Source organism: Oncorhynchus keta, unplaced genomic scaffold (assembly GCF_023373465.1).
Source record: "Oncorhynchus keta strain PuntledgeMale-10-30-2019 unplaced genomic scaffold, Oket_V2 Un_contig_11389_pilon_pilon, whole genome shotgun sequence".
Lineage (NCBI taxonomy): Eukaryota > Metazoa > Chordata > Actinopteri > Salmoniformes > Salmonidae > Oncorhynchus > Oncorhynchus keta.
Genome location: NW_026277466.1, coordinates 36,103 through 48,382, shown reverse-complemented (window position 1 = coordinate 48,382; position 12,280 = coordinate 36,103). Strand labels below are relative to the sequence as shown.

Below are 12,280 nucleotides of genomic sequence, written 5' to 3'. Positions count from 1 at the left end.
TTCTGTTTAATGGTACTGCTTATCTCTCCACCTCTCCTAGCTCAGCTGCTCCCCCCACCCTACTAAGTTCTGTTTAATGGTACTGCTTATCTCTCCACCTCTCCTAGCTCGGCTGCTCCCCCCCTACTAAGTTCTGTTTAATGGTACTGCTTATCTCTCCACCTCTCCTAGCTCGGCTGCTCCCCACCCTACTAAGTTCTGTTTAATGGTACTGCTTATCTCTCCACCTCTCCTAGCTCGGCTGCTGCCCCTACTAAGTTCTGTTTAATGGTACTGCTTATCTCTCCACCTCTCCTAGCTCAGCTGCTCCCCCCTACTAAGTTCTGTTTAATGGTACTGCTTATCTCTCCACCTCTCCTAGCTCGGCTGCTCCCCCCACCCTACTAAGTTCTGTTTAATGGTACTGCTTATCTCTCCACCTCTCCTAGCTCAGCTGCTCCCCCCCTACTAAGTTCTGTTTAATGGTACAGCTTATCTCTCCACCTCTCCGAGCTCAGCTGCTCCCATCCTACTAAGTTCGGTTTAATGGTACTGCTTATCTCTCCACCTCTTCTAGCTCGGCTGCTCCCACCCTACTAAGTTATGTTTAATGGTACTGCTTATCTCTCCACCTCTCCTAGCTCAGCTGCTCCCCCCACCCTACTAAGTTCTGTTTAATGGTACTGCTTATCTCTCCACCTCTCCTAGCTCGGCTGCTCCCCCACCCTACTAAGTTCTGTTTAATGGTACTGCTTATCTCTCCACCTCTCCTAGCTCGGCTGCTCCCCCACCCTACTAAGTTCTGTTTAATGGTACTGCTTATCTCTCCACCTCTCCTAGCTCAGCTGCTCCCCCCACCCTACTAAGTTCTGTTTAATGGTACTGCTTATCTCTCCACCTCTCCTAGCTCGGCTGCTCCCACCCTACCAAGTTCTGTTTAATGGGACGGCTTATCTCTCCACCTCTCCTAGCTCGGCTGCTCCCACCCTACTAAGTTCTGTTTAATGGTACTGCTTATCTCTCCACCTCTCCTAGCTCGGCTGCTCCCACCCTACCAAGTTCTGTTTAATGGGACGGCTTATCTCTCCACCTCTCCTAGCTCGGCTGCTCCTACCCTACTAAGTTCTGTTTAATGGTACTGCTTATCTCTCCACCTCTCCAAGCTCGGCTGCTCCCACCCTAGTAAGTTCTGTTTATTGGGACTGCTTATCTCTCCACCTCTCCTAGCTCGGCTGCCCCCCACCCTACTAAGTTCTTTCTGTTTAATGGGACGGCTTATCTCTCCACCTCTCCTAGCTCGGCTGCTCCCACCCTACTAAGTTCTGTTTAATGGTACTGCTTATCTCTCCACCTCTCCTAGCTCGGCTGCTCCCCCACCATACTAAGTTCTGTTTAATGGTACTGCTTATCTCTCCACATCTCCTAGCTCGGCTGCTCGCCCCCTACTAAGTTCTGTTTAATGGTACTGCTTATCTCTCCACCTCTCCTAGCTCTGCTGCTCCTACCCTACTAAGTTCTTTTTAATGGTACTGCTTATCTCTCCACCTCTCCTAGCTCGGCTGCTACCACCCTACTAAGTTCTGTTTAATGGTACAGCTTATCTCTCCACCTCTCCTAGCTCGGCTGCTCCCCCCCTACTAAGTTCTGTTTAATGGTATACTGCTTATCTCTCCACCTCTCCTAGCTCAGCTGCTCCCACCCACCCTACTAAGTTCTGTTTAATGGTACTGCTTATCTCTCCACCTCTCCTAGCTCGGCTGCTCCCCCCCCCTACTAAGTTCTGTTTAATGGTACTGCTTATCTCTCCACCACTCCTAGCTCTGCTGCTCCCCCCCTACTAAGTTCTGTTTAATGGTACTGCTTATCTCTCCACCTCTCCTAGCTCAGCTGCTCCCCCCACCCTACTAAGTTCTGTTTAATGGTACTGCTTATCTCTCCACCTCTCCTAGCTCGGCTGCTCCCCCCCTACTAAGTTCTGTTTAATGGTACTGCTTATCTCTCCACCTCTCCTAGCTCGGCTGCTCCCCCACCCTACTAAGTTCTGTTTAATGGTACTGCTTATCTCTCCACCTCTCCTAGCTCGGCTGCTGCCCCCCTACTAAGTTCTGTTTAATGGTACTGCTTATCTCTCCACCTCTCCTAGCTCAGCTGCTTCCCCCTACTATGTTCTGTTTAATGGTACTGCTTATCTCTCCACCTCTCCTAGCTCGGCTGCTCCCCCCCACCCTACTAAGTTCTGTTTAATGGTACTGCTTATCTCTCCACCTCTCCTAGCTCAGCTGCTCCCCCCCTACTAAGTTCTGTTTAATGGTACAGCTTATCTCTCCACCTCTCCGAGCTCAGCTGCTCCCATCCTACTAAGTTCTGTTTAATGGTACTGCTTATCTCTCCACCTCTTCTAGCTCGGCTGCTCCCACCCTACTAAGTTATGTTTAATGGTACTGCTTATCTCTCCACCTCTCCTAGCTCAGCTGCTCCCCCCACCCTACTAAGTTCTGTTTAATGGTACTGCTTATCTCTCCACCTCTCCTAGCTCGGCTGCTCCCACCCTACTAAGTTCTGTTTAATGGTACAGCTTATCTCTCCACCTCTCCTAGCTCGGCTGCTCCCCCCCTACTAAGTTCTGTTTAATGGTATACTGCTTATCTCTCCACCTCTCCTAGCTCAGCTGCTCCCACCCACCCTACTAAGTTCTGTTTAATGGTACTGCTTATCTCTCCACCTCTCCTAGCTCGGCTGCTCCCCCCTACTAAGTTCTGTTTAATGGTACTGCTTATCTCTCCACCACTCCTAGCTCTGCTGCTCCCCTACTAAGTTCTGTTTAATGGTACTGCTTATCTCTCCACCTCTCCTAGCTCAGCTGCTCCCCCACCCTACTAAGTTCTGTTTAATGGTACTGCTTATCTCTCCACCTCTCCTAGCTCGGCTGCTCCCCCTACTAAGTTCTGTTTAATGGTACTGCTTATCTCTCCACCTCTCCTAGCTCGGCTGCTCCCCCACCCTACTAAGTTCTGTTTAATGGTACTGCTTATCTCTCCACCTCTCCTAGCTCGGCTGCTGCCCCTACTAAGTTCTGTTTAATGGTACTGCTTATCTCTCCACCTCTCCTAGCTCAGCTGCTCCCCCTACTATGTTCTGTTTAATGGTACTGCTTATCTCTCCACCTCTCCTAGCTCGGCTGCTCCCCCACCCTACTAAGTTCTGTTTAATGGTACTGCTTATCTCTCCACCTCTCCTAGCTCAGCTGCTCCCCCTACTAAGTTCTGTTTAATGGTACAGCTTATCTCTCCACCTCTCCGAGCTCAGCTGCTCCCATCCTACTAAGTTCTGTTTAATGGTACTGCTTATCTCTCCACCTCTTCTAGCTCGGCTGCTCCCACCCTACTAAGTTATGTTTAATGGTACTGCTTATCTCTCCACCTCTCCTAGCTCAGCTGCTCCCCCACCCTACTAAGTTCTGTTTAATGGTACTGCTTATCTCTCCACCACTCCTAGCTCGGCTGCTCCCCCACCCTACTAAGTTCTGTTTAATGGTACTGCTTATCTCTCCACCTCTCCTAGCTCGGCTGCTCCCCCACCCTACTAAGTTCTGTTTAATGGTACTGCTTATCTCTCCACCTCTCCTAGCTCGGCTGCTCCCCCACCCTACTAAGTTCTGTTTAATGGTACTGCTTATCTCTCCACCTCTCCTAGCTCGGCTGCTCCCCACCCTACCAAGTTCTGTTTAATGGGACGGCTTATCTCTCCACCTCTCCTAGCTCGGCTGCTCCTACCCTACTAAGTTCTGTTTAATGGTACTGCTTATCTCTCCACCTCTCCAAGCTCGGCTGCTCCCACCCTAGTAAGTTCTGTTTATTGGGACTGCTTATCTCTCCACCTCTCCTAGCTCGGCTGCCCCCCCCACCCTACTAAGTTCTGTTTAATGGGACGGCTTATCTCTCCACCTCTCCTAGCTCGGCTGCTCCCACCCTACTAAGTTCTGTTTAATGGTACTGCTTATCTCTCCACCTCTCCTAGCTCGGCTGCTCCCCCACCATACTAAGTTCTGTTTAATGGTACTGCTTATCTCTCCACATCTCCTAGCTCGGCTGCTCGCCCCCTACTACGTTCTGTTTAATGGTACTGCTTATCTCTCCACCTCTCCTAGCTCTGCTGCTCCCCCCTACTAAGTTCTGTTTAATGGTACTGCTTATCTCTCCACCTCTCCTAGCTCGGCTGCTCCCACCCTACTAAGTTCTGTTTAATGGTACAGCTTATCTCTCCACCTCTCCTAGCTCGGCTGCTCCCCCCCTACTAAGTTCTGTTTAATGGTATACTGCTTATCTCTCCACCTCTCCTAGCTCAGCTGCTCCCACCCACCCTACTAAGTTCTGTTTAATGGTACTGCTTATCTCTCCACCTCTCCTAGCTCGGCTGCTCCCCCCTACTAAGTTCTGTTTAATGGTACTGCTTATCTCTCCACCACTCCTAGCTCTGCTGCTCCCCCCCTACTAAGTTCTGTTTAATGGTACTGCTTATCTCTCCACCTCTCCTAGCTCAGCTGCTCCCCCACCCTACTAAGTTCTGTTTAATGGTACTGCTTATCTCTCCACCTCTCCTAGCTCGGCTGCTCCCCCCCTACTAAGTTCTGTTTAATGGTACTGCTTATCTCTCCACCTCTCCTAGCTCGGCTGCTCCCCCACCCTACTAAGTTCTGTTTAATGGTACTGCTTATCTCTCCACCTCTCCTAGCTCGGCTGCTGCCCCCCTACTAAGTTCTGTTTAATGGTACTGCTTATCTCTCCACCTCTCCTAGCTCAGCTGCTCCCCCCTACTATGTTCTGTTTAATGGTACTGCTTATCTCTCCACCTCTCCTAGCTCGGCTGCTCCCCCCCACCCTACTAAGTTCTGTTTAATGGTACTGCTTATCTCTCCACCTCTCCTAGCTCTGCTGCTCCCCCCTACTAAGTTCTGTTTAATGGTACTGCTTATCTCTCCACCTCTCCTAGCTCGGCTGCTCCCACCCTACTAAGTTCTGTTTAATGGTACAGCTTATCTCTCCACCTCTCCTAGCTCGGCTGCTCCCCCCCTACTAAGTTCTGTTTAATGGTATACTGCTTATCTCTCCACCTCTCCTAGCTCAGCTGCTCCCACCCACCCTACTAAGTTCTGTTTAATGGTACTGCTTATCTCTCCACCTCTCCTAGCTCGGCTGCTCCCCCCCCTACTAAGTTCTGTTTAATGGTACTGCTTATCTCTCCACCACTCCTAGCTCTGCTGCTCCCCCCCTACTAAGTTCTGTTTAATGGTACTGCTTATCTCTCCACCTCTCCTAGCTCAGCTGCTCCCCCACCCTACTAAGTTCTGTTTAATGGTACTGCTTATCTCTCCACCTCTCCTAGCTCGGCTGCTCCCCCTACTAAGTTCTGTTTAATGGTACTGCTTATCTCTCCACCTCTCCTAGCTCGGCTGCTCCCCCACCCTACTAAGTTCTGTTTAATGGTACTGCTTATCTCTCCACCTCTCCTAGCTCGGCTGCTGCCCCCCTACTAAGTTCTGTTTAATGGTACTGCTTATCTCTCCACCTCTCCTAGCTCAGCTGCTCCCCCCTACTATGTTCTGTTTAATGGTACTGCTTATCTCTCCACCTCTCCTAGCTCGGCTGCTCCCCCCACCCTACTAAGTTCTGTTTAATGGTACTGCTTATCTCTCCACCTCTCCTAGCTCAGCTGCTCCGCCCCTACTAAGTTCTGTTTAATGGTACAGCTTATCTCTCCACCTCTCCGAGCTCAGCTGCTCCCATCCTACTAAGTTCTGTTTAATGGTACTGCTTATCTCTCCACCTCTTCTAGCTCGGCTGCTCCCACCCTACTAAGTTATGTTTAATGGTACTGCTTATCTCTCCACCTCTCCTAGCTCAGCTGCTCCCCCCACCCTACTAAGTTCTGTTTAATGGTACTGCTTATCTCTCCACCTCTCCTAGCTCGGCTGCTCCCCCACCCTACTAAGTTCTGTTTAATGGTACTGCTTATCTCTCCACCTCTCCTAGCTCGGCTGCTCCCCCACCCTACTAAGTTCTGTTTAATGGTACTGCTTATCTCTCCACCTCTCCTAGCTCGGCTGCTCCCCCACCCTACTAAGTTCTGTTTAATGGTACTGCTTATCTCTCCACCTCTCCTAGCTCGGCTGCTCCCCCACCCTACCAAGTTCTGTTTAATGGGACGGCTTATCTCTCCACCTCTCCTAGCTCGGCTGCTCCTACCCTACTAAGTTCTGTTTAATGGTACTGCTTATCTCTCCACCTCTCCAAGCTCGGCTGCTCCCACCCTAGTAAGTTCTGTTTATTGGGACTGCTTATCTCTCCACCTCTCCTAGCTCGGCTGCCCCCCCACCCTACTAAGTTCTGTTTAATGGGACGGCTTATCTCTCCACCTCTCCTAGCTCGGCTGCTCCCACCCTACTAAGTTCTGTTTAATGGTACTGCTTATCTCTCCACCTCTCCTAGCTCGGCTGCTCCCCACCATACTAAGTTCTGTTTAATGGTACTGCTTATCTCTCCACATCTCCTAGCTCGGCTGCTCGCCCCTACTAAGTTCTGTTTAATGGTACTGCTTATCTCTCCACCTCTCCTAGCTCTGCTGCTCCCCCTACTAAGTTCTGTTTAATGGTACTGCTTATCTCTCCACCTCTCCTAGCTCGGCTGCTCCCACCCTACTAAGTTCTGTTTAATGGTACAGCTTATCTCTCCACCTCTCCTAGCTCGGCTGCTCCCCCTACTAAGTTCTGTTTAATGGTATACTGCTTATCTCTCCACCTCTCCTAGCTCAGCTGCTCCCACCCACCCTACTAAGTTCTGTTTAATGGTACTGCTTATCTCTCCACCTCTCCTAGCTCGGCTGCTCCCCCTACTAAGTTCTGTTTAATGGTACTGCTTATCTCTCCACCACTCCTAGCTCTGCTGCTCCCCTACTAAGTTCTGTTTAATGGTACTGCTTATCTCTCCACCTCTCCTAGCTCAGCTGCTCCCCCACCCTACTAAGTTCTGTTTAATGGTACTGCTTATCTCTCCACCTCTCCTAGCTCGGCTGCTCCCCCCCTACTAAGTTCTGTTTAATGGTACTGCTTATCTCTCCACCTCTCCTAGCTCGGCTGCTCCCCCCCCCTACTAAGTTCTGTTTAATGGTACTGCTTATCTCTCCACCTCTCCTAGCTCGGCTGCTGCCCCCCTACTAAGTTCTGTTTAATGGTACTGCTTATCTCTCCACCTCTCCTAGCTCAGCTGCTCCCCCTACTAAGTTCTGTTTAATGGTACTGCTTATCTCTCCACCTCTCCTAGCTCGGCTGCTCCCCCACCCTACTAAGTTCTGTTTAATGGTACTGCTTATCTCTCCACCTCTCCTAGCTCAGCTGCTCCCCCTACTAAGTTCTGTTTAATGGTACAGCTTATCTCTCCACCTCTCCGAGCTCAGCTGCTCCCATCCTACTAAGTTCTGTTTAATGGTACTGCTTATCTCTCCACCTCTTCTAGCTCGGCTGCTCCCACCCTACTAAGTTATGTTTAATGGTACTGCTTATCTCTCCACCTCTCCTAGCTCAGCTGCTCCCCCACCCTACTAAGTTCTGTTTAATGGTACTGCTTATCTCTCCACCTCTCCTAGCTCGGCTGCTCCCCACCCTACTAAGTTCTGTTTAATGGTACTGCTTATCTCTCCACCTCTCCTAGCTCGGCTGCTCCCCCACCCTACTAAGTTCTGTTTAATGGTACTGCTTATCTCTCCACCTCTCCTAGCTCAGCTGCTCCCCCCACCCTACTAAGTTCTGTTTAATGGTACTGCTTATCTCTCCACCTCTCCTAGCTCGGCTGCTCCCACCCTACTAAGTTCTGTTTAATGGTACTGCTTATCTCTCCACCTCTCCTAGCTCAGCTGCTCCCCCCACCCTACTAAGTTCTGTTTAATGGTACTGCTTATCTTTCCACCTCTCCTAGCTCAGCTGCTCCCCCCCACCCTACTAAGTTCTGTTTAATGGTACTGCTTATCTCTCCACCTCTCCTGGTCCTTCTGTAGCTCAGTTGGTAGAGCATGGCGCTTGTAATGCCAGGGTAGTGGGTTTGATTCCCGGGACCACCCATATGTAGAATGTATGCACACATGACTGTAAGTCGCTTTGGATAAAAGCGTCTGCTAAATGGCATATATTTTATATTTTTTCCTAGCTCGGCTGCTCCCACCCTACCAAGTTCTGTTTAATGGGACGGCTTATCTCTCCACCTCTCCTAGCTCGGCTGCTCCTACCCTACTAAGTTCTGTTTAATGGTACTGCTTATCTCTCCACCTCTCCTAGCTCGGCTGCTCCCCCACCATACTAAGTTCTGTTTAATGGTACTGCTTATCTCTCCACCTCTCCTAGCTCGGCTGCTCCCCCACCATACTAAGTTCTGTTTAATGGTACTGCTTATCTCTCCACCTCTCCTAGCTCGGCTGCTCCCCCACCCTACTAAGTTCTGTTTAATGGTACTGCTTATCTCTCCACCTCTCCTAGCTCGGCTGCTCCCCCACCATACTAAGTTCTGTTTAATGGTACTGCTTATCTCTCCACCTCTCCTAGCTCGGCTGCTCCTACCCTACTAAGTTCTGTTTAATGGTACTGCTTATCTCTCCACCTCTCCAAGCTCGGCTGCTCCCACCCTAGTAAGTTCTGTTTATTGGGACTGCTTATCTCTCCACCTCTCCTAGCTCGGCTGCTCCCCCCCACCCTACTAAGTTCTGTTTAATGGGACGGCTTATCTCTCCACCTCTCCTAGCTCGGCTGCTCCCACCCTACTAAGTTCTGTTTAATGGTACTGCTTATCTCTCCACATCTCCTAGCTCGGCTGCTCGCCCCCTACTAAGTTCTGTTTAATGGTACTGCTTATCTCTCCACCTCTCCTAGCTCTGCTGCTCCCCCCCTACTAAGTTCTGTTTAATGGTACTGCTTATCTCTCCACCTCTCCTAGCTCGGCTGCTCCCACCCTACTAAGTTCTGTTTAATGGTACTGCTTATCTCTCCACCTCTCCTAGCTCGGCTGCTCCCCCACCATACTAAGTTCTGTTTAATGGTACTGCTTATCTCTCCACCTCTCCTAGCTCAGCTGCTCCCACCCTACTAAGTTCTGTTTAATGGTACTGCTTATCTCTCCACCTCTCCTAGCTCGGCTGCTCCCCCACCATACTAAGTTCTGTTTAATGGTACTGCTTATCTCTCCACCTCTCCTAGCTCGGCTGCTCCCCACCCTACTAAGTTCTGTTTAATGGTACTGCTTATCTCTCCACCTCTCCTAGCTCGGCTGCTCCCACCCTACTAAGTTCTGTTTAATGGTACTGCTTATCTCTCCACCTCTCCTAGCTCGGCTGCTCCCCACCATACTAAGTTCTGTTTAATGGTACTGCTTATCTCTCCACCTCTCCTAGCTCGGCTGCTCCCCCACCATACTAAGTTCTGTTTAATGGTACTGCTTATCTCTCCACCTCTCCTAGCTCGGCTGCTCCCCCACCATACTAAGTTCTGTTTAATGGTACTGCTTATCTCTCCACCTCTCCTAGCTCGGCTGCTCCCCACCCTACTAAGTTCTGTTTAATGGTACTGCTTATCTCTCCACCTCTCCTAGCTCGGCTGCTCCCCCACCATACTAAGTTCTGTTTAATGGTACTGCTTATCTCTCCACCTCTCCTAGCTCGGCTGCTCCCACCATACTAAGTTCTGTTTAATGGTACTGCTTATCTCTCCACCTCTCCTAGGTCGGCTGCTCGCCCCCACCCTACTAAGTTCGGTTTAATGGGACGGCTTATCTCTCCACCTCTCCTAGCTCAGCTGCTCCCCCAACCTACTAAGTTCGGTTTAATGGTACTGCTTATCTCTCCACCTCTCCTAGCTCGGCTGCTCCCCCACCCTACTAAGTTCGGTTTAATGGTACTGCTTATCTCTCCACCTCTCCTAGCTCGGCTGCTCCCCCACCATACTAAGTTCTGTTTAATGGTACTGCTTATCTCTCCACCTCTCCTAGCTCGGCTGCTCCCCCCCACCCTACTAAGTTCTGTTTAATGGTACTGCTTATCTCTCCACCTCTCCTAGCTCGGCTGCTCCCCCCACCCTACTAAGTTCGTTTTAATGGGACGGCTTATCTCTCCACCTCTCCTAGCTCGGCTGCTCCCACCCTACTAAGTTCTGTTTAATGGTACTGCTTATCTCTCCACCTCTCCTAGCTCGGCTGCTCCCACCCTACCAAGTTCTGTTTAATGGGACGGCTTATCTCTCCACCTCTCCTAGCTCGGCTGCTCCTACCCTACTAAGTTCTGTTTAATGGTACTGCTTATCTCTCCACCTCTCCAAGCTCGGCTGCTCCCACCCTAGTAAGTTCTGTTTATTGGGACTGCTTATCTCTCCACCTCTCCTAGCTCGGCTGCCCCCCACCCTACTAAGTTCTGTTTAATGGGACGGCTTATCTCTCCACCTCTCCTAGCTCGGCTGCTCCCACCCTACTAAGTTCTGTTTAATGGTACTGCTTATCTCTCCACCTCTCCTAGCTCGGCTGCTCCCCCACCATACTAAGTTCTGTTTAATGGTACTGCTTATCTCTCCACATCTCCTAGCTCGGCTGCTCGCCCCCTACTAAGTTCTGTTTAATGGTACTGCTTATCTCTCCACCTCTCCTAGCTCTGCTGCTCCCCCCTACTAAGTTCTGTTTAATGGTACTGCTTATCTCTCTACCTCTCCTAGCTCGGCTGCTCCCACCCTACTAAGTTCTGTTTAATGGTACAGCTTATCTCTCCACCTCTCCTAGCTCGGCTGCTCCCCCCCTACTAAGTTCTGTTTAATGGTATACTGCTTATCTCTCCACCTCTCCTAGCTCAGCTGCTCCCACCCACCCTACTAAGTTCTGTTTAATGGTACTGCTTATCTCTCCACCTCTCCTAGCTCGGCTGCTCCCCCTACTAAGTTCTGTTTAATGGTACTGCTTATCTCTCCACCACTCCTAGCTCTGCTGCTCCCCCCCTACTAAGTTCTGTTTAATGGTACTGCTTATCTCTCCACCTCTCCTAGCTCAGCTGCTCCCCCCACCCTACTAAGTTCTGTTTAATGGTACTGCTTATCTCTCCACCTCTCCTAGCTCGGCTGCTCCCCCCCTACTAAGTTCTGTTTAATGGTACTGCTTATCTCTCCACCTCTCCTAGCTCGGCTGCTCCCCCACCCTACTAAGTTCTGTTTAATGGTACTGCTTATCTCTCCACCTCTCCTAGCTCGGCTGCTGCCCCCCTACTAAGTTCTGTTTAATGGTACTGCTTATCTCTCCACCTCTCCTAGCTCAGCTGCTCCCCCCTACTAAGTTCTGTTTAATGGTACTGCTTATCTCTCCACCTCTCCTAGCTCGGCAGCTCCCCCCCACCCTACTAAGTTCTGTTTAATGGTACTGCTTATCTCTCCACCTCTCCTAGCTCAGCTGCTCCCCCCCTACTAAGTTCTGTTTAATGGTACAGCTTATCTCTCCACCTCTCCGAGCTCAGCTGCTCCCATCCTACTAAGTTCTGTTTAATGGTACTGCTTATCTCTCCACCTCTTCTAGCTCGGCTGCTCCCACCCTACTAAGTTATGTTTAATGGTACTGCTTATCTCTCCACCTCTCCTAGCTCAGCTGCTCATCCCACCCTACTAAGTTCTGTTTAATGGTACTGCTTATCTCTCCACCTCTCCTAGCTCGGCTGCTCCCCCACCCTACTAAGTTCTGTTTAATGGTACTGCTTATCTCTCCACCTCTCCTAGCTCGGCTGCTCCCCCACCCTACTAAGTTCTGTTTAATGGTACTGCTTATCTCTCCACCTCTCCTAGCTCAGCTGCTCCCCCCACCCTACTAAGTTCTGTTTAATGGTACTGCTTATCTCTCCACCTCTCCTAGCTCGGCTGCTCCCACCCTACTAAGTTCTGTTTAATGGTACTGCTTATCTCTCCACCTCTCCTAGCTCAGCTGCTCCCCCACCCTACTAAGTTCTGTTTAATGGTACTGCTTATCTTTCCACCTCTCCTAGCTCAGCTGCTCCCCCCCACCCTACTAAGTTCTGTTTAATGGTACTGCTTATCTCTCCACCTCTCCTAGCTCGGCTGCTCCCCCACCCTACTAAGTTCTGTTTAATGGTACTGCTTATCTCTCCACCTCTCCTAGCTCGGCTGCTCCCCCCCACCCTACTAAGTTCTGTTTAATGGTACTGCTTATCTCTCCACCTCTCCTAGCTCAGCTGCTCCCCCCCTACTAAGTTCTGTTTAATGGTACAGCTTATCTCTCCACCTCTC

General features: G+C 50.4%; 1 long non-coding RNA gene across 4 annotated transcripts; it reads right to left on the bottom strand.

The window, feature by feature from the left end:
- Positions 1 to 375: 375 nt before the first annotated feature.
- Positions 376 to 11,959, bottom strand: LOC127917389 (uncharacterized). Of its 4 annotated transcripts, none has more exons than XR_008097214.1 (4): positions 10,966 to 11,959; positions 7,031 to 7,160; positions 5,739 to 5,933; positions 376 to 483 (listed from the first exon to the last, which is right to left on the bottom strand). It is a non-coding gene; the product is annotated as an uncharacterized LOC127917389 (long non-coding RNA). The 4 variants fall into 4 exon arrangements; XR_008097215.1 differs by lacking the exon at positions 5,739 to 5,933 and having other exon boundaries at positions 386 to 877; positions 10,966 to 11,613; positions 11,813 to 11,959; XR_008097213.1 differs by lacking the exon at positions 5,739 to 5,933 and having other exon boundaries at positions 386 to 877.
- Between the last annotated feature and the right edge of the window lie 321 nt (positions 11,960 to 12,280).